Source organism: Berghia stephanieae, chromosome 2 (genome assembly GCF_034508935.2).
Source record: "Berghia stephanieae isolate SIO BIC M18660-M18661 chromosome 2, UCSD_Bste_1.3, whole genome shotgun sequence".
Classification (NCBI taxonomy): domain Eukaryota; kingdom Metazoa; phylum Mollusca; class Gastropoda; order Nudibranchia; family Aeolidiidae; genus Berghia; species Berghia stephanieae.
Genome location: NC_088361.1, coordinates 646,069 through 672,086, shown reverse-complemented (window position 1 = coordinate 672,086; position 26,018 = coordinate 646,069). Strand labels below are relative to the sequence as shown.

Genomic DNA, 26,018 nt, shown 5'->3' with positions numbered 1-26,018 from the left:
TTTTAATGAGGAGAAATAATGTATTATTTGCAATAAAAATAAAAACAAAATGTCATATTTCTGATAGTTTTAAATCTAAACGCATTTTTATTTTGAAATCTGGTTGACTCCGATATGTTACCAGATTGACACGGCGGTCCACAAAATGAAAACTTTATATCGCCAAAGAATGGCGGTTTTTCTTTGGCTAATGGAGATGAGAATATAATGATATTTTTAAAGTCTACTGATACTGTTGACTCACGTAAAATCCACCACGAATAAAAGGCGTGTTTTTTTTTTTTCAAATGGTTAATTAGAGAAAGATTGAATGACGTTGTTAGTAAATTTTTATTCTTCAATCATTATCCCGTGGAACGTTGAAGATAACATTTATCATTTTGATTTTTAAATCATATGTTTACAGTGCGGTAATTCTTCAAAACTTGTTATAGTTTTAACGTGTATTTTTATATCTTGGTTAAATAAGGTGCTTTTTTAAGACATGAATCAAATGCATTAATTGTAAATAATATATTGTAAATATAGAATAGAGAAAAGGAATTGTGGAACCCGTGTATAAATTCCTATAAGTTTTAGTACTCATCATTGGAATACCAAAATACAATTAATGGGTTTGAATTTTGATATAATCGCTTTTACTACAACAATCATTACTCAATCATTTGCCTTGTCTTCTAGTGACCAATTCTTTAGGCATTTTTGACATATTGTACTTTTTTTTATTCCTAAATTTGAAGAACAAATGAGGTTCGACAAAATGAAATAAAAAATAAAACGAAGATACCCTTAACAATAATAAGGAACAAAATTGCGATGTCAAACACTGGTTCCAATGTCATTGAAAGTGTAAAATCCACTCAGTCTTCAGGAGAACTGGATAAATACCTTGTGTAATTAATCTTATGGTTTCAGATTGATGGCATCTTATTTTCTAGTCTAAATATATTGGTTGTCAATAAAAATTATCCACCATCTCTTTTTAAAATCCGGTAGGTTTTAAGAATCTGCCAATGCGTGTTTTTTGCTAAAATAGTTATGCCACCTTTTGATTCAATAGGTAGGTAACTTATTAATTATTAGTCCTCCGAAGGACAGGTTACACACTTCCAACGAGTTTAAAACCGGAAGAATATAAGGTGTGATGTCACGACGTCTCTGCGTTATTATAATTTGATAACTCATTGAAGGACTGGATTTGGTAGCAGAAGCATTCACTCAATCTCAGTATCAAACCGCTGTGATTAATGCTCACAATCTTCAAAACCTTCCAATCAGGTGGGATCATTGAAGATGGTTATGGTTTGAAAACAATAGAAAGAACGAAGTTGGCGTCACTCAGCTGTTTGTTTTTTTTTTGTTTTTAGACAGCCATTTTAGTGATTATTACTCACTAAACTATAGATAGTTCGAAGATGACGTCAATCAGGCCTTTGTTATTGTTTTTGCCATCCGCGTTTGTGAGTTGTTCTCACTAAACTGTATTAACCAGACTATAAAAGTTCATGGTTACACAGAGTTTGTGTGTTGGTCCGTTATACTTCCGGATGGCAATGTTGTGAACTCCTTGGCCAAGCGCATTCTACCTATATCAATGAGACTATAGATAGTATGCGCTTGGCTAAGAAACTCATAACATTGTCATCCGGAAGTATAATGAACTGACACACAAAACTGTGTGTATCCATGAACGTTTATAGTCAGGTTAATACAGTTCAGTGAGCATTACTCATAAACGCAGATGGCATTAAACAATAACAAAGACCTGAGTGACGTCATCTTCAAACTGTCTATTGGAACGTTATATCTGGCTGGTGGATGTTGTGACTATTTTACCAAAACCAATCAAAAATCATCAATAGAATTGCTGGGATAGCTTCTAAAATGGACGAAAAACGTGGGAAAAGTATCAACTTTGGCCACATTTTTAGGTCATCTTACAAAGCTAATCTCGCTATTTTTTTTTTTGTTTTGTTTATGTTATCCCTGTACCGCCATACACTGAAAAAATCACATTGAAAATTTTGACCAGAAAACTCGTCCTTGAAATATCAATGTATTCGAATGACCCTGACCTTGTCAAAAATTCTCCTATCTGGGACTTCAAGGGGGTTCCTAGATATATTTGCGAGTTTTTAACAAAAAGAACGTCATTTTAATCGATCTATATTTGAAGGACGAGTTTTCTGGCCAAAATTTTGTAAGGCTTTTTCCCGAGTAAACAGTTAGTTCTTGGCATTCTTTATTATCCTTTATATTAGATAAACTTATAAAAGCCAGATTACTAATAAATATTTACTTTTGATATTTAGAATTTTTTTTTTTTTGGATTTTTTTTTGTGTTGAAATGTTACAAAATTGACGTTTTGGCATAACATCAAACGTCGAATTACACTGTTTTTTTTATATCAAATATATTTACTCTTGAACATAAAACTAAGTAAATGAATAAATAAATGAATGAATGTATTAATAAACTGATAAATAAATAAAGAATTACATAAATGAATACATAGATAAATCATTATTTATACAAATGTGAATTACAAGAATTAAAAAATTAAAATTAAAAGTATTATAAAATATATTTACATAACTCATAATGCAATAAAATAGATAAAATAGGATAGAAATAAAAATAATAAGTGCAAATATAATATTACAATCAATATCGAAAAATCTATGGTATGTTATGTTATAATGAGAAAGGGTAGATTAAATAAAAATACATTTTGTGTAAATATATGTATATGATTCCTGTCAATAATGAAGGGCGATATAGCTACTCGTTAGCACTTTTTTTATTGGGGGGGGGGGGGGGGGAGATCAGAGAATCTTACTCGTTTTATACAAGGTGTTTTTTATCACTACCCGATAAAGAATAGAATTACAAACTAGAAATGATGGAAACATCTAGTTTATTTGTTTTGTTTGTTTTGATTGTTTTGTTGGGTTGTTTGTTTTTTGCATAGTTTCCCATCACTATTCTAGTTTTTTGTGGTAAACATTTCAGGAAGATGCTATAAGCCGTGACAACAACAATACAGTCGGGATCTTTGTAAACAGGCAGATATTTTACTCAAGCGATTTTTGACGAACAATTTGGAAGAAAAATATAAACTCGTCAAATAAGTGCTCAAATATCTCCCTTTTTACAAAAAGCGCGATTGTATAGTATCTTATCTTCCTGAAATTTTCACCACAAGAAACTTGAATAGTGATGGGAAGCTATGCTATGAAAATATCTTTCTATCATTTCTACTTTTAAGGCCTATTTCAATTCATTATCGGATAGTAAAAAAAAAACACGATATATATATATATATATATATATATATATATATATATATATATATATATATATATATACGAGATAACAACCATCTTCCCGTAATATTTTGGGAATTACTGAGTTACCTGGATATGCGCCATTTGCTCTAGTTTTAGTGGTATAACACTCGCTTTCAGATCAGAAGGTCCCGGGTTCGAGCCTCGCTACTACTTTTCAAACTATCGAGAGAATGAGAATTTAGTCTTCCTGATGCATTAAGCTCATGGATCTTGGGTTTCTAACAATTGCTTGCTAAACCTGGTGAAGACAAGATTTTATATATATATATATATGTATATATATATATATATATATATATATATATATATATATATATATATATATATATATATGTATATAAGGGGACATAAAAGAGCGAAGGTGGATGATCTTGATTGACGACCAGCATATAATTAGCCTTGGAAATAAGATGCCATCACTCTCAAACCAGAAGGTCATTTACACATAGTATGTATTCAGTCCTTCAGAAGAGTGGTTTTACACTTTCAATGAGATAGGAACCAGTTTGTTTTGTTTGTTTTTTTACATCACACTTTTGTACAACAGTACCCCCGAATCCGTATAGTGTCATGAGTCTGTCGATTAAAAGTTATGGCTATTGTCTCAAAGGCAGTACTGAGGTCGAGTACTTAGATAAAAACATCATCATTTTTCTTACATAAATGATTTATGATATTATTGTGGATTATAAAAGGAGCATATTCAAAGCTGTGAAAGGAACAAAACGAAGACTGATATTTAGAGAATATTTCGAATATTCAAAGCTGTGAAAGGAACAAAACGTAGACTGATATTTAGAGAATATTTCGAATATTCAAAGCTGTGAAAGGAACAAAACGTAGACTGATATTTAGAGAATATTTCGAATATTCAAAGCTGTGAAAGGGACAAAACGTAGACTGATATTTAGAGAATATTTCGAATATTCAAAGCTGTGAAAGGGACAAAACGTAGACTGATATTTAGAGAATATTTCGAATATTCAAAGCTGTGAAAGGGACAAAACGTAGACTGATATTTAGAGAATATTTCGAATATTCAAAGCTGTGAAAGGGACAAAACGTAGACTGATATTTAGAGAATATTTCGAATATTCAAAGCTGTGAAAGGAACAAAACGAAGACTGATATTTAGAGAATATTTCGTGTTCATTCAAAAGTGCGTTAATCCTAAAAGCTACGATTTTCTCAATTAGTTTAGATATAAGGGTGAGATTCGAGACTTGTCGATAATTATTTGGGTCTTCTTTGCCACGGCTGTGTTTCTTTTATATGGGATTGACAATAGCATATTTAAGATTGTTAGATACCACAACAATAAACAAACTAGCATTTACAATATGAATAAGAATAGGAACCCAAATAATAGCACCAGAAAGAACAAGCCATGAAGTTGTTTAAGAGCATTGTCTCAGCGCGGACAGTACTTCAATTTCAGTGGCAATCTCAAAATCGTTGAAAACTACTACGACTGGAAGTGTGTTAGTTTACTCAACTTGCGTTTGAATAAATCAAAATCCATGAAAGAATTTTATATCATCACATCCAGAAAAATGTGGAGAAACGAAATCCTCCCTTTGCAGCCTAAATTAACAACGTTTTGTCACAATTTATTTTTGATGCACTTATTTCTAATTCCATCTTAGAAATGTTTTCTACTTTTTCGTATTGACAATTAATTCTCACTTCTATGTCCCTTTTGTTTGGTTTTTACTCAGTTTTATTTTTAATTACCGGGGGGAGGGGAAGGGTGGGAGGGGGAGGGGAGGCTTTTATAAAGTATAAAAATTAATATAAGAGCTTCAAAAAGAACAAAATACAAAAAAAACGGACGTTTCGAGCTCAAAACCATTCTTCAGTCATAAACAAAAACAATAAGGCAGTATTTTAGACTGGATTTAACCTAATATATTAACGTTTTAACCGTTTTTGTTACTGACTGAACTCAGAAGAAATTTGAGCCGTTCCATGTTTAGTATTTTGTTCTTTTTCAAAGCTGTAATATTCATTTCGTATACATTACATTTTACAGTTCACGGCTTCTGGCACTTTTATTGGGGTTTTTTAGTGCTATGGCCTTCAAATAAATCATTAATCATAATAACTCCACAGATCACACATATCATCAAAACACAATCAAATTACCTTCAGATTCCCCAGTTCCATGTTTGAGGATTTTCCCTTGAGAGCGACGTCCATGAAAGCTGTAACTCCCTATTCCCACCTCCCCCCCCTCCACCTCCCCCCCCCCCTCCTCACCCCCAATCACGTATCACAAACATGAATGTGACCCATCTCAAAACGGTATTATGTCGAGATAAGCCAGATGCCCAAAAAGCAGACCTGCCCACAACTACGAAAAATTCGAAGAATTACGAAATTTGGTCTCAAATTTCCGCCGCGAAAAATTGTTATTCTCTATTGTCTTCTGTCACTTTCCTACTCACTTCATCTCGAGGGATTTTATGGGCATTTCTATGTCATAAAACTTATTTTAAAATGAAAGTTGAGACCAGACTACATAATTTTAAGGGTTTTGAAGTGTCATTTAATCATTGGGTGAGTAAATTGTTGATTATTAAAGATAATTATAGCGACTATAATTGTTATCTTCTAAAAACTACGAATTGAAAATTTTTGAAGTGGAAGGGATTTTCTTGTTAAATTAGTCCTTCAAAGCGTGAGCTGATTCTGGCCTTCTATGGCGTAAAACTGACAATAGCATTTGCTTGCTACCCTTCGGACAGGCCACTAGTCTATTGTAAATTAGGTTCCGCCAGATATGACAGACCCAGCTACCTAATCACTGCTGGCTGGACAGGAGGACCGCACCCGGGATCGATCTTTGTTCCTTTACGTGTGAAGCGAGCGCTCTACCAACTGAACTATCCGGACCCCCTAATTATCTGTTTCACCCCTAGATATTACCATATTGAGACGGGTATATAAATTTACTTCTGATTGTTTACGATTTTTACAGATGAGTACAACAATATCATAAGACAAAACATAACATTAATACAGCATTATATAAACACGGCGACAAGAATAATTGTAATCCATGTATATTTTTCCAGCCAAATCGTAGTGAATTCCTAATTGTCCTGATTATACCGATCGATATGTTGATATTTAAATACGACTTAAAATTTATTTATATAGATTTATATATATACATACATATATACATATATATGGTCTAATTTTATTTGTTTTTAGACATATCAACATTCTCAATAATCACCGTATTAAATTTATGTATTTTCTAGATTTGGTTCGTTTACTTAGGCCTATCATTTTACTCAGACAAAAATGAAAGACAAAAAAAAAAATGAGGGGGATTAAACATGTAATGTCAACAAAAACTCATTGATTTTGTAAAATTAAAAAACTATATTTTTGATTATGTTGCCTTTCGCCTCAAAACGGTATTAAGTCGGGGTGATTTTGATTCTAAAAAATATTCTACTATCAAAAATACTATGGTTTGATTAATGTGTATTGTCTCATTGATTAAGTGGTGAATGCATAGATGAATGAATATTATATAAACTTAGTTATCCATAGGGTACCAGGTTTACAAACGTGAATTACAAGAATGAATAAATAAGCAATACAAATGTATAATGTGGTAATTTATGTATTATGCGAATATATTAAATAATATATTGATATAGCAACAACAAAAAAAGACAAAGGGAAGCTTGAACCAAAATGAATTTTCGTGTTAGTATAATATAGTTTTTATCAACTAGTGGAGAAATTGCAATATTTGTGGGAAATAAAGGTATTTATCTATTTTAATTATTATTATAATTCAGTAGTACGGAAACTATCGTAGATCAAGACGAATCTCTTGAGCCTTTGACGATCAAAATCGGTCCCATAATAAAATATGTAGGTGCGCGCAAACATATCATCAGTTAACTTGAAAACTTTTTTTTTTAACATGGTATCAATTGTCATGACCTTAATCAGAATATTTCTGTGGACAATCGCAGACTTCTGAAGGAAAAGGTAAAAAATAAATGTTTAAGCATATAATGATTTAGACCCATACAATCCTGGAAGAAATATTTTACAAACCTGAAAATGCTGCTTTAAGCTAAACGGATATTGGTTTACATGCTACCTTTTCAGGTAAAAGCTCAATCTAAACATGCTACCTTTTCAGGTAATAGCTCAATCTAAACACAGTGCGAATCACCGTTCATTTTGCCCTAGCAGATTTTCTAAATAATCGTTTGAGTCAACCTGATATAACATACGCTTCAACAGTCGTGACGTCACTTCCCTCGTAATGACGCATGGTAACTTAGTAACACTGGCTCTAAACTATCGGAACAATGGCGGACGCCCTTATGAAATATTTCTCCGACGAGCATAAAAGCGTATCATATAAATCTGATAATGTTTTGACATTTACACATTCTGATCACAAGACATATGAAAAGTTCTAGCCAGCATGAAGAATAAAAAGTACCGATTTTCTTTTGTTTAGAACCACGATGGCCGCCGTTGCTGGGCGACGTGACATCAGACTATTGAATCCAATTAAAAAAGGTTCACAAGATACTCGTAAATCAATCCATAGAAAATAGTTTTAAATGTTTTTAGAGTTGCCAGTAATTATGTGTTCGTTGACTAAAATGTAACATTTGCTACACGGAACAATTTCGGCCCCCAACTCTTTATCTTTTTAAACAGATAATGAAACACGATATTGAGTGTATTGAAATATTGAAAGACTACAGATCACATATTTGATTTTAAAAACAGGAACCAACGAATGAAAAGACCGCCGATGTCTCTCACTCTTTGTGCGAAGAGATATCAGCCGGCATCTTCTCTGAGATAGTTTGATATGTTTGGACAATGGATGTGAAGCATAATCATTTATTTTTGTGTTATTACGAAGACAACACTTATAGCTTATTAAAGTGAGAACAACTAGAATCTCACATTCCTGACCACATATTATATAAACTGGCAAGTTCGCCACGACATATTACTATTTTGGTGAGATAGATAGGTTATATATAATATTTAACATGGTAGCGAGCAGTGAAGGACCTGTCCGGTATTTCGGATTTTCCTTGAGCAAGAAATGTAGCCTCTATTGATACACTTTGCTGAAATGCCCTGCGGTTGACGCCTAGGTTATCCAGGTCGAGATAAAACTTAAAGAAAAAATGCCCTCGGTATGAATAGGTCCCAGCGATAATACTGAGATAATAGCTTAAGTTGTTTGTTTGTTTTTTTGGGGGGTTTTGGGGGGGGGGTGGGGGGGGGGTTCTTCTTTTATCGAACATTTTTTTTCTTGTTTATAACAGGAATTGACTTCAAAATTTTACCAACCAACTCAATGAATAGATAAAACCCGATACGAAGTAGTCTCTCAGAGCCATTAGGCCCATGGGGCCGGCGCGTATCCCGGTTACTTTAGCGTGAAACGGACAATAGCAACCCTTTTCTACCCTTTGGATAGGACGCTATGTTATTCCGCCATGATAATGGATTAAGACGATTCGTCACAATTCACGTTTTAGGTAGGTGGCCCGTTAAATGTTTTCCGCCATTCCAAATAGGGAACAAAAGTGCGATGTCAAAATACTGGTTCAAATCTCATTGGAAGTGTGAAACTAGTATGGGGGAACTGGATGCATACATTGTGCAACTAATCTTCTTGTGTCAGAGTGATAGCATCTTGTTTTCTCGCCCACATTTACGCAGGTGGTCAATAAAAATCATATATACTGTGGCTTCTTTAGGCCCAGTAATCATAAGACCCTGCCTACACATCCTACCAGTAATATTGATATGCCACCTTGCATTCAATTTGTAACCTATTCCTTGTTTATGTATTGTCGTCCGGAAGACTGATTTCACATTTCCAAGGAATTTTGAACCGGGGGAAAAGAAGGTGTGACGTCACGACTTGTGCTTCCCAGTAAAACAATTGTTTAGGATTTGGGATTAACATTGGATCTTTAAAACAAAATGACTTATCCTCAAATTATAGTATAGTAGAGATTATACTATGCATATAGATGGAACAAAATTGACGTCACTCAGTTCGTTAATATTGTTTTTAGACAGAAGTTTTAATGGTTAGATCTCAAAAATTCTATCAATCAGACTATAAACGTTCAAGGTTACACATATTTTTGATGTGTTGGCAGGTTATATACGGATGGTGGATGTTGTGATAATTTTACACATAGCATCAATAGTAGCTTAGATATAGCTGTAAACACACACCTTAACCCTCTCCTTACCAGCCATTTTCAGGATTTTCCCCAACACTTCACACCCAACAACTAACACAAAAATAGATTTTTTATCACTCAAACACAATAATAGCAGTAAGTTCTTGCGATACATAATTTCTTTAGCAAAACATGCTCTACAACACACTGTTCATTATCTTTTAATTTTATGATGTACAAAAGAAATGTGAATAAGAAAAATGTTGATTGTATCGTAACGAATGTGACGATTTTCCTATAGTTGGTAATGAGAGGGTTAAAAGGCTGATGACATTTAAATGTTTGTCAGCTGTACTAATAATAAGATGACATTAATCAATGGATGAATTAATTTTGCCTTGCCATTCCATAAACACATCGCACAAATAGCATTAACGATCCATTGCTAGGTGGAGATAACTAGTCTACAGAAGTCTGTTGAGATTATACTTTCATTTTGTCAAGTTCCTCCGTATGTTTTATAATACGTTATAACATTATTATATACTCGTACATAACCTGAATACGTTGCCTGTTTTCTTGATTGTAATGTAGAAAAGGACATCTTTATTTATAAATAGATTTTAGGTGTAATGTAAAAAAGGATACGTGTATGTTATTATTATTATTATTATTATTATTATTATTATTATTATTTATTATTATTATTATTTTATTATTATTATTATTATTATTATTATTATTATTATTATTATTATTATTATTATTCATCTATTTTATTATTATTTATTATTATTATTATTATTATTATATTATTATTATATTATTATTATTATTATTATTATTATTATTATTATTATTATATTATTATTATTATTATATTATTATTATTATTATTATTATTATTATTATTATTATTATTATTATTTATTATTATTAGTGTTATTATTATTATTATTATTATTATTATATTATATTATTATTATTATTATTATTATTATTATTATATTATTATTATGTTATTATTATTATTATTATATTATTATTATTATTATTGTTTATTATTATTATTATTATTTTATTATTATATTATTATTATTATTATTATTATTATTATTATTATCATATTAGTATTATTAGATTATTATATTATTATTATTATTATTATTATTATCCTTATTACTATCATTATTATTATCATCGTATCGTCATCATCATCATCGTCGTCATCATCCTCATCATCATCATCATCATCATCATCATCATCATCATCATCATCATCATCTTCATCGTCATCATCATCACCATCATTAATATTACTATTGTTAAATTTGGTATTATTGTTTAATTAATATCATTATTATTATAATATTATTACTATTTCTGTTATTATTATTATTATTATTATATTATTATTATTATTATTATTATTTATTATTATTATTATTATTATTTATTATTTTATATTATACATTATTATTATCATTATTATTATTATTATCATTATTATTGTTATCTTTATCAAATTTAATTCATCATTTTAATTGTTTATGAAGAAAAATAATTATAAATAAAAACTATAAACATTCAAAAGTTTATTATGTTGTTGCTTACTTACCGATTTTCAATATTGTGTATTTAGATGTCCGGAAGAAGTCAAGAGAATGCACTTTCAAAGTTTTAATTATCACAATCACTGAAAGCGTTTGTAAACATTTTAAATAGCATATATTAAATAAGATCTCCGCCACTTTTACAGCTTTGAAAAAAGCAAAACATAACAAGTTTTAATATTTCTTTTTAAAAAAGATAGATTTTACAAATATTTCAATATCTATACCTTTTTATACCAAAGACAAAACTATTACAAATTTCACTCACAAAATGATTATAACTTTTGAAATGTCATTTCCTTTGAAAACGTAAACCAGATAACTTGCGTCACAATAAGATTAAAGAGTAAAAGTAAAAGATTGGTAATCCATTAGATGAAAAAAACCATTATAATTAACATTAAAAATCCATATAAAAAGTTTGTAGAATTTTCCAACGAATTGAGAGGAGTGCAAATTTTTCGAAGACAATTCAAGTCTCGCGAGCTGTTCGTTCTTGGTCGGGTCGCTGTTGCACGCGAGAACCGTCTCGCGAGCCGTAGATGTGAGCTGGTGCGTTCTATTTGCCCGGGCTGTGAGGGGCTGGAAAGTGACAATAATAATATGCGGGAGGGGGAGTGGGGGGGGGGGGGGCATTTGGTGAGGAGGGAGATAGAGCAACTTCTGGATAAAAAACGGTAATGACGCTTGTCATGAATCGTATTGATCTTTATAATCGCGTTATATCCGACGATTTCGTGATTGAATAACTACGAGGTTGTTAACCCATTACAAGCTGATTGCTAGGATTTGATTTTAAGGGTGGGGCGGGGGGGGGGGGGAGACCTCCAAAGAAGAAAAACCTCCGTTTTGTCGAAATCGACACAACAATTAAACTGAATTTTTTGTTTTTTAATTGCTTCGCAGAAAAAAAAATGTAAATAATACTTTTTGCTTTGTAAGTGCTAAATTTGGGGAATAAATTTAGATATTTGAATATTTAGTTTTTCGGTATATTCATCAAAGAAACAACAAAAGGTATTATGCTAAGTAGATAACAATGTTAAGTAAAATATTATAGGGACATTTATTTAATGAACTTTTTGAAAAGAAATGTTTATTTTAGTCATGGACCAAGCAGTACAAGCAGGCATATTTAGTTGTTTGTTTATATATACATTTCATATACATTTTTTGGGTAGAAGTTCTTTTCATGATAACAAAGAAAGCCTCTGCATTTTTAAGACATTGATTTGAACTGACAGCACGCAGAATTTTGAAAGAATATGTTGTAAGAATTGTAGTATTGCGTAACAGGCGTCCTGTCTCGTTCTACATGTAAAATGTTGTTGATGGCTCGGGATCCCTTGGAAAGCTCTTTGATCACGTTTATTGAATATTGCGCTATATAAAAGCTCTAGTTTTTATGTACATTTGTCAGGAAAATCCGAGGTAAAATTCAATAGTGAGATGAATTGGGCAACCATATCGAAGGTCGGTGAATAAAAACTCTGAAGTCTACCTACGACGAACTTTGCGCACCAGTTTTATTTAATTTTGGGCGGCTCTGATCTCTCATGATATCAGTAGTCTGATCCTCCCAAAATTAAATAAAACATTGTGTGAAAAGCTCGTATGTAGACTTCTGAGTTAGGATCCGTCGATCGTGAAATTCGGGACTTCAAAGGTTTGATCCGCCGACCATCGATATGATGAATTTATTTATAATATAAAACACGAGAAAATAGTGTTAAAACACAGTATAACACAGTGATTTTTAAAATGGATTGATAAACAGCAATAACTTTAAATCATATCTTTTTTGAAAATGTTATTGAAATCTTGAATTCTCACCTGCCGTCCCCGCCCCTCCCCTCCCCTCCCCCTCCCCCTCCCCCTCCCCCTTAATGTAACAACTCAACTCAAGTCGGTATCATGTCGGGTTAAGTTGAATTTTGTGTGGAAAAAGTTAGTATGTGACCTTCGACCTCTAACCAGTATTACGTCGGGGTGAACTGTGGCGGGTTTTTGTGCTTGAAGTGGGTTCGTATCAAAATGAAAAGCTCATTGGCCTGGGTTCGAACCTAGTATGCGCTCTATGGCTATCGTTACCAGCTGCGCCACTCAACCTACACAACAAACGGCTCAGGTTTAATCTTGGGATGATGAAGAATAACCACAAGGTCCCTTATAACTAATTGTAATAATAACAAGTGATTCAGCACAACAGTGACACCCAATACAATAGTAACAATTCTATACAAACGTTAAATTATATATGACAGGAAAAGAAATATTCATAGAGAGAATACACCTTTTAAACTTAACTCAAGTGTGATATTATTTATTATTTTTTTTTTGGGGGGGGGGGGATACACGAGTAAGTACAATGTGCATGATCTATATTACATTTCCATGTGCTCGAGGTCATTGGTCACATTGCAAAGTGTGCTCGAAATGACCCTCATAGTGAAAAGTGTTCACTGTTTGAAAATTTCCGACGTGACAATTGGTCATTTTACTGAACATGACTCATGGGTAAGTTTTTAACTTTCATAAACAAAGCAGCGTGTTTACATTTATTGAGAAATGTCCAATCGTTGGACAACAATAATCATGTGATCGATGACTAGGTTGGACGAAAACATAAATATAGATCGCTCCCATTCTCAGCATCTCACTGACTCTGACCGTGGCCTTCGTAAAGTGGCCTGACACTGAAACCCAAAAAGGCTGGCATTTTGACGTCATTATTTGTTGGGGTTTTTTTGCACCGCATAGTGAGTTGTCGTTAGTAGAGCTCATGGAAACAAGTCCATTGGTTGAACTATTGAATACAACTCACGATTTGTTTTCTTTTGTGGCCAAAGACTGGCATTTTGACGTCAGGCTACAGATAGTATGCGCTTGGCTAAGAAGCTCATAACATTGCCATCCGGAAGTATAACGGACCAACACACAAAACTGTGTGTAACCATGAACTTTTATAGTCTGGTTGATACAGTTTAGTGAGAATCACTCACACACGCGGATGGCAAAATACTATAACAAAGGCTTGAGTGACGTCATTTTCGTTCTATCTATAAGTTAACGATGGCTACTGTCAGTGTCAGGCTATAAGTTAACGATGGCTACGGTGACACAATAAATACCGATGATCCATCGAATCAAAACGACGTCGGAATGTCTAGATGAAGAAAATCAATGATAAAAGGAAAGAAATTGACCTCACTCAGCTTTATGTTATTGTTTTTAGAAAGCCATTTTAATGAATAGTTAAATAAATTAATTATATCAATCGGACTTTAAAAGTAAAACATATTTTGTTGTTCTGGTACTTTATATTGGACTGGCGGATGTTGTGAGTATTTTACCAAAGCGCATAGCATCAATAGACCTGTAAATAAAAAATGATCAAAAATATACAATTTGTGCCTTCTGAAGTTGACGAAGCAAAACTGACTCATTTCAATAAAGGTTGTGACTATTTTACTAAATGCATAGCGTCAATAATCTGTAAGAAGGGCTTTAGTGAGCACTAATAACTCAACTAGCGGTGCGCAAGGAAAAGCACAAAGCTGCGTAAACTTGTCTTTATTTGTACAACAATATACATTATTATTGTAAACAAAACAATGATAAAAAACATAATTAATACTACTTTTTAAATGTTTAAAAGCAAAATCAAGAACATACAGCCCCCCCCCCCCCCCTTCAACGCCCCCCCCCCCTTCAACCCCCCCCCCCACCACCCCACCTCAAATAAAACATACAAAGTTCCAAAAATAAAAGCACACACAAAATACCCAAAACATACACAAAAAAACAAACGACAAAATAATCCAAAAGATAAACAACAGAAAAGTAGGAATGTAAACAACATAGAAATCAAAACCAAATATCTATATCATTCCAGGGGCTAGAAAGTATCTATTCAACAATCAAAAATGGAAACAAGAGCAGCAAAATAAAACCAAACCAAAACAAACAAAAAAACGGAAATTATTTGAGAATTCGACAAAACATTTTTTAAAGTCAATATTTAACTTTTTTTAAATAGAAAGAAAACAAAAAGACAAAGAAATAAATAAAACAAATTATATTTTGTTTAAAGCCCAAACAAAAGAAAAATAACATTTAAAAAAAAATAGAACAAACCTCAATGAAATCAAATATAATAATATAAAATAAAGGCTCAACCAAGAAAACACAGAGAAGATTAATATTCTCATCCTTGGCAACGAGCATCAAGAGTTCCATGTTTATTCCATGCCAAGAAAAAAAAAATAACAAAAAAACGAATTACAGAATTTCTGAATGTGCGCCACTCACTGCTTAAGCTTAGAGGAGCACGTCGATGAACCGTGAACTTGGATGAGACGAGGCAAAGGGTGCACGATTTCCCCAATAAACAAATCACGTTGTTGTTAAATTGAATTCAGACAATTTTATTTTTGATAGATAAACCGGGAGTAATCCAATAAAGTCAGGTCATTCCGGGAAAACCCCATCACCAATGCTAACATGCCCAAAATTGAACATCATCTTTACAACCAGGATTCCACATTAACCCTTTGACTGCGCCCAGACTCAAGTATGTTCAAATTAAGATTGTCATAATATTTGTGACCAGTCGTCTCAAAATGGTATCATGTTGGGGTGACCACGGTGCTTACAATAATTGTGTATTGTCAAAATACTGGTTCAAATATCCCTGGAAGTGTGAAACCAGTATTTCAGGTTCACATATATTGAGTGACTGATCGTCTGGTGTCAGAGTGATGGCACTTTCTTTTCTAGCCGTGCTAAAATCGCTTTACAAAGGGTCCCTGAACAACAGCAACACGAAACATGTAGAACGAGGCATGACGCCTGTTTGGCGTCATTACATTTTTTTTATCCAACAGAGACAACGCTGTTAAGGGTCAGGCAGTCATTTCACACCTGATTACGGTGAGAGATTGTGAGTAAAGAGCCTTTTTCCAGTGACTCAACTATGCGCCGAGCACATGGCCGCACTATGATGAACATCATCATTATCATCACTATCATCGTCACCGTGGTCCTTTCTCTTTCCGGAGGTTGGATACCATGGCCTTACATCCTTATCTATCGAATCTGATTACTAAAATCTCAATTTATTTTTCGACAGCTGGCAAACTTCCGGCATGATACCAAACCCAAGGCTATTGGTCACGAAAATAAATAGAAAAGACAAGATACTCACTGTGGATTATTTTTCTTCTATTGAACGTGCACGTAAGGGTGCGGCCATTACAAGAAAGCAAATAAAGCAACTCATATCGACTGACACAACTTTAGCACAACTACTATTTTGACTTACCCCTCTCTAAAGTGTGGCTATGTGGTCGAGTGGAATGACACTCGCCATCTGATCGGAATGTCCATGGTTCAAATCCAGCTCTGAGCGGGGCATAGTTGAGTCCTTAGAAAGGGCTCTTTACTCGCAATCTCTCACCGTACTCATGTGTAAAATGATTACCTGGGTTGAACAGACGGTCTCCGTCCAAAAATGTGTATTTCCGCCTTCCAGGCATCATGTCGTCTTACTTGCTTTTGACTAGGGACCCTTTGTAAAGCGCTTTGAGCACATTTAGTGAATATTGTGATAAATAAATGCTCTAGTTTCTTTGTTGAATTGTGTGTGTGTGTGTGTGTGTGTATGTGTGTGTGTGTGTGTGTGTATGTGTGTGTATGTGTGTGTGTGTATGTGTGTGTGTATGTGTGTGTGTGTGTGTGTATGTGTGTGTGTGTATGTGTGTGTGTATGTGTGTGTGTGTGTGTGTGTGTGTGTATGTGTGTGTGTGTGTGTGTATGTGTGTGTATGTGTGTGTGTGTGTATGTGTGTATGTGTGTGTGTGTGTATGTGTGTGTGTGTGTGTGTGTATGTGTGTGTGTGTATGTGTGTGTGTATGTGTGTGTGTGTGTATGTGTGTGTATGTGTGTGTGTGTGTGTATGTGTGTGTATGTGTGTGTGTGTGTGTGTATGTGTGTATGTGTGTGTGTGTGTGTGTGTGTGTGTGTGTGTGTATGTGTGTATGTGTGTGTGTGTGTGTGTGTGTGTGTGTGTATGTGTGTGGTTTTTTTTTTATTGTTTCGGTTTTTTTTTGTATTTTTAATTTCCTTTTTTCTTTTTCTTTTTGTTTTGTTTCATGTTTTGTTTTGTTTTTTTATTTTTGTTTGTTTTTTTTAAGGGTTTGGGGGGGGGGGGGGGGGGGTGTGAAGGGGGGAAAGAGACTTAAAGACGAATTTTGCACGTAAAACGATGTTCGTTGAACTTCTTGTCTGATAAATCTATTATCATAAGTTCTGGCCAAAAAAAAAATTTACAAAAATGCGTTATGTCAGTGCAGACCAGTAAAACAAGGATGTAGAGTGTAGAGTCCATCACGCAAACCCAAGCCTCGATCCACAATACAAACGATCCATCCTGCCCGGCCTATTCCACCCAACAACCACGCTGGCTTCACCAATCGTTCGAACATTCTAGGCCTTCATTTCCGCTTAGGGGAGAGAAAACTAAGGTCTACGACCCGATCCCTAAGCCCCTAATATAAGGGACGGACGGGAAATATTTTCCTTTCTTTTCCATTTTACATCCACTTCTATATCCCTTAGAACCGAATTGTAAAGAAACGGGGTTTTATTTCTTTTCTCTCATCCAATGCCATTTATTTTTCACATGGAATGCTTAGGCCCTAACACCCTCCTCCGCCCCCTCATCCACCTTCTCACAACCACAACCCCCCCCCCCCCCTCCTAGTCCCAACCCACCCAGTGCATAATATGTGACCCGACACATCAATCTGCTATTCTGTATGTCGGAATAAAGTAAATAACGATAAGAAATTAAATGAAAGCTTCAATTTATTAAAAGAAGACAGATAATGTGGACGTTTCGGGTTTCCCATTTATCAACAAAACACGATTGAGCACTAATGACGAATAATAGATTATGTATGCCGGAATAAACTTTACAAAATTGAGCTTGAAGTCTATGTGATCAGAATAAAGAAATTTAAGATTTTAAAGTTAAAGAAACTGAAATGAACGCCTTAACCAATTTATTGCCGTGCTCTGGAAACCCAAATATTCAATAATTTGGCCAGAAAACTCGTCCTTCAATTATAGATCGATTTAAATGATCCTGCCTCATCTTGGCAAAAACTCCCAAACATGGAACTTCGCGAATTCAGGTTCATTTAAAGCGATCGATATTTGAAGGACGAGTTTTCTGGCCAGACTTTTAATTAGGGGCTAGACATTTACCAGAGCGGTCTAGTGGCATGACCCTGGGATCGGAAGAACCGGGGTTCGAGACCCGCCCTGAGCGGCGTATTGTTGAGTCCTTGAAAAAGGCCCTTTACTCGCATTCCCTCATTGTACTTATGTATAAAACGAGTACATGGCCGTTAACACGAGAGAAAAAAATTGTAATATCGCCTAACAAGCGCCATGTCTGTCCTATAGTCAAGTGTTTGATGTTGTCTAGGGGCCCCTTGTAAAGCACTTTGATCAAGTTTAGTGGATGTTGCTCTATATAAATGCTCTAGTTATTGTTAAGACAGTTACTGGATTTTTGACCCATCGTCTCGATACGGTATTAGGTCGGGATGGTCATCATACTTAATATTGAATAGTACATTTTTTTCGGACATAGACAACTCATTTTACACTAGAGCACGGTGAGAGAATGTGAGTAAATAGCCTTGGGAATCTACTACTACTATGCGCTGCTTAGAGCGGGACTCGAGCCTTCGAACGTCAGATCCTAAGGTGAGTGTCATACCACAAGTCGACATAGCCACTTTAGGGATGATTGTAGTACTTTGGAGACATAGCTTTTTAAAAGGTGACGTTTGGGATTTTCCAATGAAAAAAATCGGGATTTTTTTCAATATGATGATTTGTTCTATTTTGCATAGTTTCACTCAATTTTAAACTAATTTTGCAATATAAACATAATTCTTGTTTCCAAGGGCACGATTTTTAACGTAGAAATAACTTTTGGTAAACTTGGGAGAGATTTTTCTCAAAACCACTTTTCTACGGATTGCCTCCATCAAATGACCATGTCTCATCTTCCAAACAGAAGTACACCGAAACTCGTTCTACCAGCGAACCACCGGGACTGGAATCATTCATCAAACACCCCACCTCGGCCACTTCTTGTGAATCTTTTAAATCTACTCTTTCGGCTCTTAGACAGTGTTATTAAAGCTTTATTTTTCGTAGAATATTGGACACCTTCAGAATAATAGACACTATTGAGATCAGCTGATTACAGATTCGGAACTCACACAATACTCAACATTTACTTTTTCATGAGTTAACGGTAAAATGAGTTTTGAGCTTTTTTGAGGTATTTTTTATAGAGAGCAATCTCCACTAAACGTGCTCAAAGCGCCGCACAAGGGGTCCCTAGCCGACAGCAACACTGAACATGTAAGACGAGACATGACGCCTGTTTGGTGATATTACAATGTTGTTCTGACAGAGACAACTGTCATTTTACACATGAGTACGATGGAGAAGAATGTGAGTAAAGAGCCTTTTCCAATGACTCGACTATGCGCCGCTTGGGACTAGAACCCAGGACCTTCAGATCCAAAATCAAGTGTCATACCACTAGACCACAAAGCCGCACATGTAGAAATGTAGAAAATGTAGAGAATCGTCTATTCTTTCACACCATATCAATACCTCAATGCCATACAATGTTGTTTAACGTTTACATTAGCGATATGCCGAACACTTCCTCCCTGAGGCTGGGATACGCAGACGACTGGGCACTCGTTACTCAGAGTAAAGTGTGGACCCGTCTCGAGAGGGTACTCAGCGAGGACGTCACCAGACTCAAATCATACTTTGACAAGTGGTACCTGAAGATGAACACTTCAAAAACCGTGGCCACTGCATTTCACTTATGCAGTGGTTGGCACACCCCGTAAACTGAATGTCCTAGTCGGGGACCAGCCACTCCCATATGAGCCGCGTCCAAAATATTTAGGGGTGACGTTGGATCGCAGCCTTACCTATCGGATACATCTCGAAGGGGTTGCCCGGAAGATAGAGAAACGCAACAGTCTTCTGAGGAAGCTGGCGGGATCGACTTGGGGCGCAAGCCAAGCGCTCCTGAGAACATCCGCCCTGGCACTATGCTATTCCACCGCGGAGTATTGCGCTCCAGTGTGGGGTAGAAGCAGAAACGTTGAGAAGGTGGATGTAAAACTTTGCAAGTCGATGCACATAGTGTCGGGAACGCTAGCAACAACCCTAGAGAATGGGGCTCGATAATGGCAGCGATCCAGCCCCCGATGTCCGGAGGGAGACCATTACGGGAAACTGGCTGAGTAAGATCAAAGAGAGAGGGAATGGGGATACCCCTCTCATGCGCATAATGAACGGTGCCCCCGTTTCGAGCCGAAATAAGTCCCGGCAACCCTTGTACGCAGAATCCCTGACTACGGACAGAGCTGCACATACGAGATGGAAGTCGGTTTGGACGAATTCAATCCCTCGTGGGGGCGGGGACCTACACTCCTCTAAGCTTGGTGAGAAGTTGCCAGGCTTTGATACCAGTAAGAGGAGACACTGGGTAGCTGCGAATCGGCTTCGGTCGAGGAGCTGCCTAACGGCCGGTGCGTTACATCAGTGGGGTCTAACTTCCTGTCCAATATGTCCACGCTGTGGGCAAGAACCCGAAACGGCAGAGCATCTAGTTGAAAGGTGTGTTGTGACGATGCTACCAGGCGGGTTCGCGACGGTGCACGAATGCGGACCGGACTTTGCTGATTGGGTCGATCGTCATAACATAATAGTGTGAACCATAAGAAGCTGCTGCTGCCATACAATCCAACAAATGGACCAGTTCGATAGAGCTTTTCACGTGACACACTAAGCACCTTGTTTTAACCAAATCTCCACAGATTGATCCGGGTTGTGGTTAGATGTTGCTGACACAGTGTTTATTTATAGATGTTCCTTTAGGCATTGTCAAAGAGCGTGCCTATGTGACCATCAGCCTCAAAACGGTATTATGACGGGGTGATTCAGTTGCGAATTATTCGAAATAAAAGAATGAAAAATGTGAGACTTGGGTTGCATTTATATGTTTTATTGAGGGAAATAGATTTTGTTTCGTAAAAGGGAAATACACAGTTTCACATTTCTCATCATATTAACTTATCAGTTTTCTGTACCTGATTCACACCAACTTAATATCGATTTGAAACGGTAGGTCACCATACATACAGCATGCCGTGCTCTGAAAAAAAAGGTATACTTTGGCCTAAAAATCCGGCCTTTCAAATATCGACCGATACAAAATAATGCTCATCTTGTCAACAACAAAAAAACTCTTAAAACTTGGATTTCAAGTTAGTTTTCAAGGATGTCCCACGTTCGACAAAAATGAGTGCCTTTTTAGCGATCGATAACTAAATCACAAGTTTTCTGGCCGAAGTTTTGAAAATTGTTTTTTTACATAGTTGGGTAGAACTGTCACGGAGACCAGTATTTAATATTGTTGGCTTATATAAACCGATCTAGATGTGATAAGGGGACAGATGGGAAATGGTTCATGGCCATCTATTGCCAGCCGTTTATTTCTTACCTGATGTAGTACAATATCAGACCCGCCGTTTCCAAAAGCTATAATGTAGAGGCTGAGCTGATGTTTACAATCTAAATATATATATATTTATATGGAATAGGGAACAAAGGTATAATGTCAAAATAAAAAATCGGTACTTTTTATTCTTTATGCTGGCTATAACTTTTCATATGTCTTGTGATCAGAATGTGTAAAAGTCAAAACATGATCAGATTTTTAATGGGTTTTTTTTCCTCTGGATACGCTTTTATGCTCGTCGGAGAAATATTTCACAAGGGCGTCCGCCATTGTTCCGATAGTTTAGAGCCAGTCACTGTTACCATGCGTCATAACGAGGGAAGTGACGTCACGACTGTTGAAGCGTATTTTTAAAGTTCTTGACGATTCATTCTACGAGTGAATAAAAGACACAGATCACACAAGATAGGACACAATACTGAGATGCCGGTTCTATAATATAATGAGAGGAAACACGTTTTCACTAATCAGGGAACAAACTCATCCACTCAATAAATAAAACTAAAACATGTAGATAGAACCAAATTGACGTCACTCGGGTCTTTGTTATTGGTTTTTGCCATCCATATTTATGAGTAATTCTCACTAAACTGTATTAACCAGACTATAAACTTTCAAGGTTACACATAATAATAATAATAATAATAATAATAATAATAATAATAATAATAATAATAATAATAATAATAATAATAATAATAACAATAATAATAATAATAATACAATAATAATAATAATAATAATAATGATAATAATAATAATAATAATAATAATAATAATAATAATAATAATAATAATAATAATAAGAAGAAGAAGAAGAAGAAGAAGAAGAAGAAGAAGAAGAAAAATAATAATAATAATAATAATAATAATAATAATAATAATAATAATAATAATAATAATAATAATAATAATATTAATAATAATAATAATAATAATAATAATAATAATAATATTAATAATAATAATAATAATAATAAAAATAATAATAATAATAATAATAATAATAATAATAATAATAATAATAATAATAATAATAATAATAATAATAATATAATAATAATAATAATAATAATAATAATAATATCTTTAGTGTCCATGAAGGCAATTTTTCATTTGGTTTCAGTATGAACACAATATACGCAAACAGTCATGCATGAAACTAAAGTGAGAAAACACACACATACTCACACACACGCGCACACACACACAAACACACACATGTACAAACACACACTCACAGACTCACACTTAAATAATTTCTTGTAGTCTAACTAAAGGGCATACATGATGTCAAACATATATATATATATATATATATATATATATATATATATATATATATATTTAGAGAGAGAGAGAGAGAGAGAGAGAGAGAGAGAGAGAGAGAGAGAAAGAGAGAGAGAGAGAAAGAGAGGAGGTACATGAACGATTCAAACTTTCATTTTCTAAAAAAATTAAATACTATAAACGGGAAATGTCTAATAACAGATAAGATATAATTATAAACATTACTTCTTTTCATTCAGTACTCTTACTGATGTGGGTATAAACTATCTTTGTATCTGTTTGTTCTAGTTTTAATTTTTATTCTTTATTTATTTATTTGATGGTTTATCTATCTATTTATTAAATCTTCTTGTCTCCTTTACTCATTTTTTAAATCTGATTTTCTTCCAGAAATAATCCTACACCGGAACCAAAACTCCATAGTTTCTCTTTCCCATTTTCTCAATCAATAATTTGATCTGACTTTTTAAGAGTAGTCAATTCCACATATTAAATTCTAATAAACAACCAAACAAAAATAAAAGCAACGAAAATTAAACCAACCAAAAATTGTAGCCGTTCTGAGAGTTCTTTTTTCCAAAGTGCCTTTGGAGCCAAACCAGATCGTGATCAAATCTTCAACCTTGACATTTTATTGAAATAACAAAATTACAGAGACTCCGTTTGATGCAACGCCGATACACGCAAACATATATGGAGTCCCCGATAACTGTGGGGAAACGGGATGGGGAGGGTCGGGGAGGGGGGGGGGGTTGGAGGGGGTTTCCACTGCTCCTAGAAAACGCAGTTTTCAAATTTTGGTGAGTTAAAAAAAAAAAATAGTTCAAATTGCGATCGATTCTGACGAACCGTAACTTGTCCTAAAGAAAGTCTCAACATCTGAATTTGTTTTAATTCAAGGATTTGTTGGAACTTTCAGCTTTGAAACTTATTGATGCTATGCTATTAGTTAAGATACTTTCAACGTCCGCCAGCCGGATATTATGTACCAACATACAAAACTATTTAGTGAGAAGTACTTATAAAAATGGCTGGCTAAAAACAATAACAAAGAAGTCAGTGACGTCAAGATTGTTTCTTCAATAGAAAAGGTAAACACCCATTTTTATCTATGGAGATAATATAGATAGTTCGAAGATGACGTCATTCAGGTCTTTGTTATTGTTTTTTGCCATCAGCGTTTACGAGTAATGCTCACTGAACTGTATTAACCTGACTATAATCGTTCATGGATACACACAGTTTTGTGTGTTGGTCCGTTATACTTCCGGATGGCAATGTTATGAGCTTCTTAGCCAAGCGCATACTATCTATAGATAGAACGAAGATGACGTCACTCAAGCCTTTGTTATTGTATTTTGCCATCCGCTTTTGTGAGTGTGTTGGTCCGTTATACTTCCGGATGGCAATGTTATGAGCTTCTTAGCCAAGTGCACACTATCTATAAAGTTTTTAGAAAATACAAGCCAACATTCTTTTAAAAATTGTTTTCTCAGAGTAAACCAAATATTCCAAAATCAATATCTTATTCTGTTTTTATTGATCGCAGCCAAAAATCTGTCTCGTCTTCGAAACTTCCATAGAGAATTTAATAATGTGATTTTTTGGGGTGAAGCGTCTCTCGATGCAAAAGTCATGATCCCTTTCAGACGATGTTTTATACTCGTGCCGCATGCTGTGCGCTTATTCTGGACCTTTCGGCAACGGGATGAATATTTGATGAATACTGTGAGCTCTGTTCATGATTGTACTTAATATTTAAAAGAGTAGTTGCTGCTTTTGGTGGATATGATGATGATGATGATGATGATGATGATGATGATGATGATGATGATGATGATGATGATGATGATGATGGTGGTGGTGATGGTGGCAGTAGTGGTGATGGTGGTGGTTGTGGTGGTGGTGGTGGTGGTAGTAGTGATGGCTGTGGTTGTTGTTGTTGTGGTGGTGATGTTGGTGATCGTTTTAAGTGGTGATGGTAAATACTATTTCTTCTATTGATAAAAATCGTTATAGTCCTATTTCTTATAATTATATTTCTAAATTCACATTTCACGCCGATATAATACCATTCAGCTTTTTTGTTTTCTTTTCTTTTTCTTTTGTTTTTGTTTTTTTTTTTGTTTTGTTTTTTTTTTGTTTTGTTTTTTTTTTTTGTTTGTTTTGTTTTTGTCAAAGTATCTTAACTTTATTCTTTACATAACAAAGGTATCAGCATGACGCAATAGATCATCTTTTATTCTTTACATAACACAGGTATCAGCATGACGCAATAGATCATCTTTTATTCTTGACATAACACAGGTATCAGCATAACGCAATAGATCATCTTTTATTCTTGACATAACATAGGTATCAGCGTGACGCAATAGATCATCTTTTATTCTTTACATAACACAGGTATCAGCATAACGCAATAGATCATCTTTTATTCTTGACATAACACAGGTATCAGCATAACGCAATAGATCATCTTTTATTCTTTACATAACACAGGTATCAGCATAACGCAATAGATCATCTTTTATTCTTTACATAACACAGGTATCAGCATGACGCAATAGATCATCTTTTATTCTTGACATAACACAGGTATCAGCATAACGCAATAGATCATCTTTTATTCTTTACATACCATCGGTATCAGCATAACGCAATAGATCATCTTTTATTCTTGACATAACACAGGTATCAGCATAACGCAATAGATCATCTTTTATTCTTTACATAACACAGGTATCAGCATGACGCAATAGATCACCTTTTATTCTTGACATAACACAGGTATCAGCATAACGCAATAGATCATCTTTTATTCTTGACATAACACAGGTATCAGCATAACGCAATAGATCATCTTTTATTCTTTACATAACACAGGTATCAGCATGACGCAATAGATCATCTTTTATTCTTGAC

At 34.5% G+C, this 26,018-nt stretch overlaps 1 protein-coding gene across 1 annotated transcript in view; it reads right to left on the bottom strand.

Moving 5' to 3' along the window:
* The window catches only part of LOC144964136 (neuronal acetylcholine receptor subunit alpha-10-like), a 227,551-nt gene extending 215,859 nt beyond the window's left edge, over positions 1-11,692 (bottom strand). Inside the window, exon 1 of the mRNA XM_078898067.1 lies at positions 11,179-11,692. The gene's annotated coding sequence lies outside the window, so the exon portion shown is untranslated. The remainder of the gene's footprint in view (positions 1-11,178) is intronic.
* Between the last annotated feature and the right edge of the window lie 14,326 nt (positions 11,693-26,018).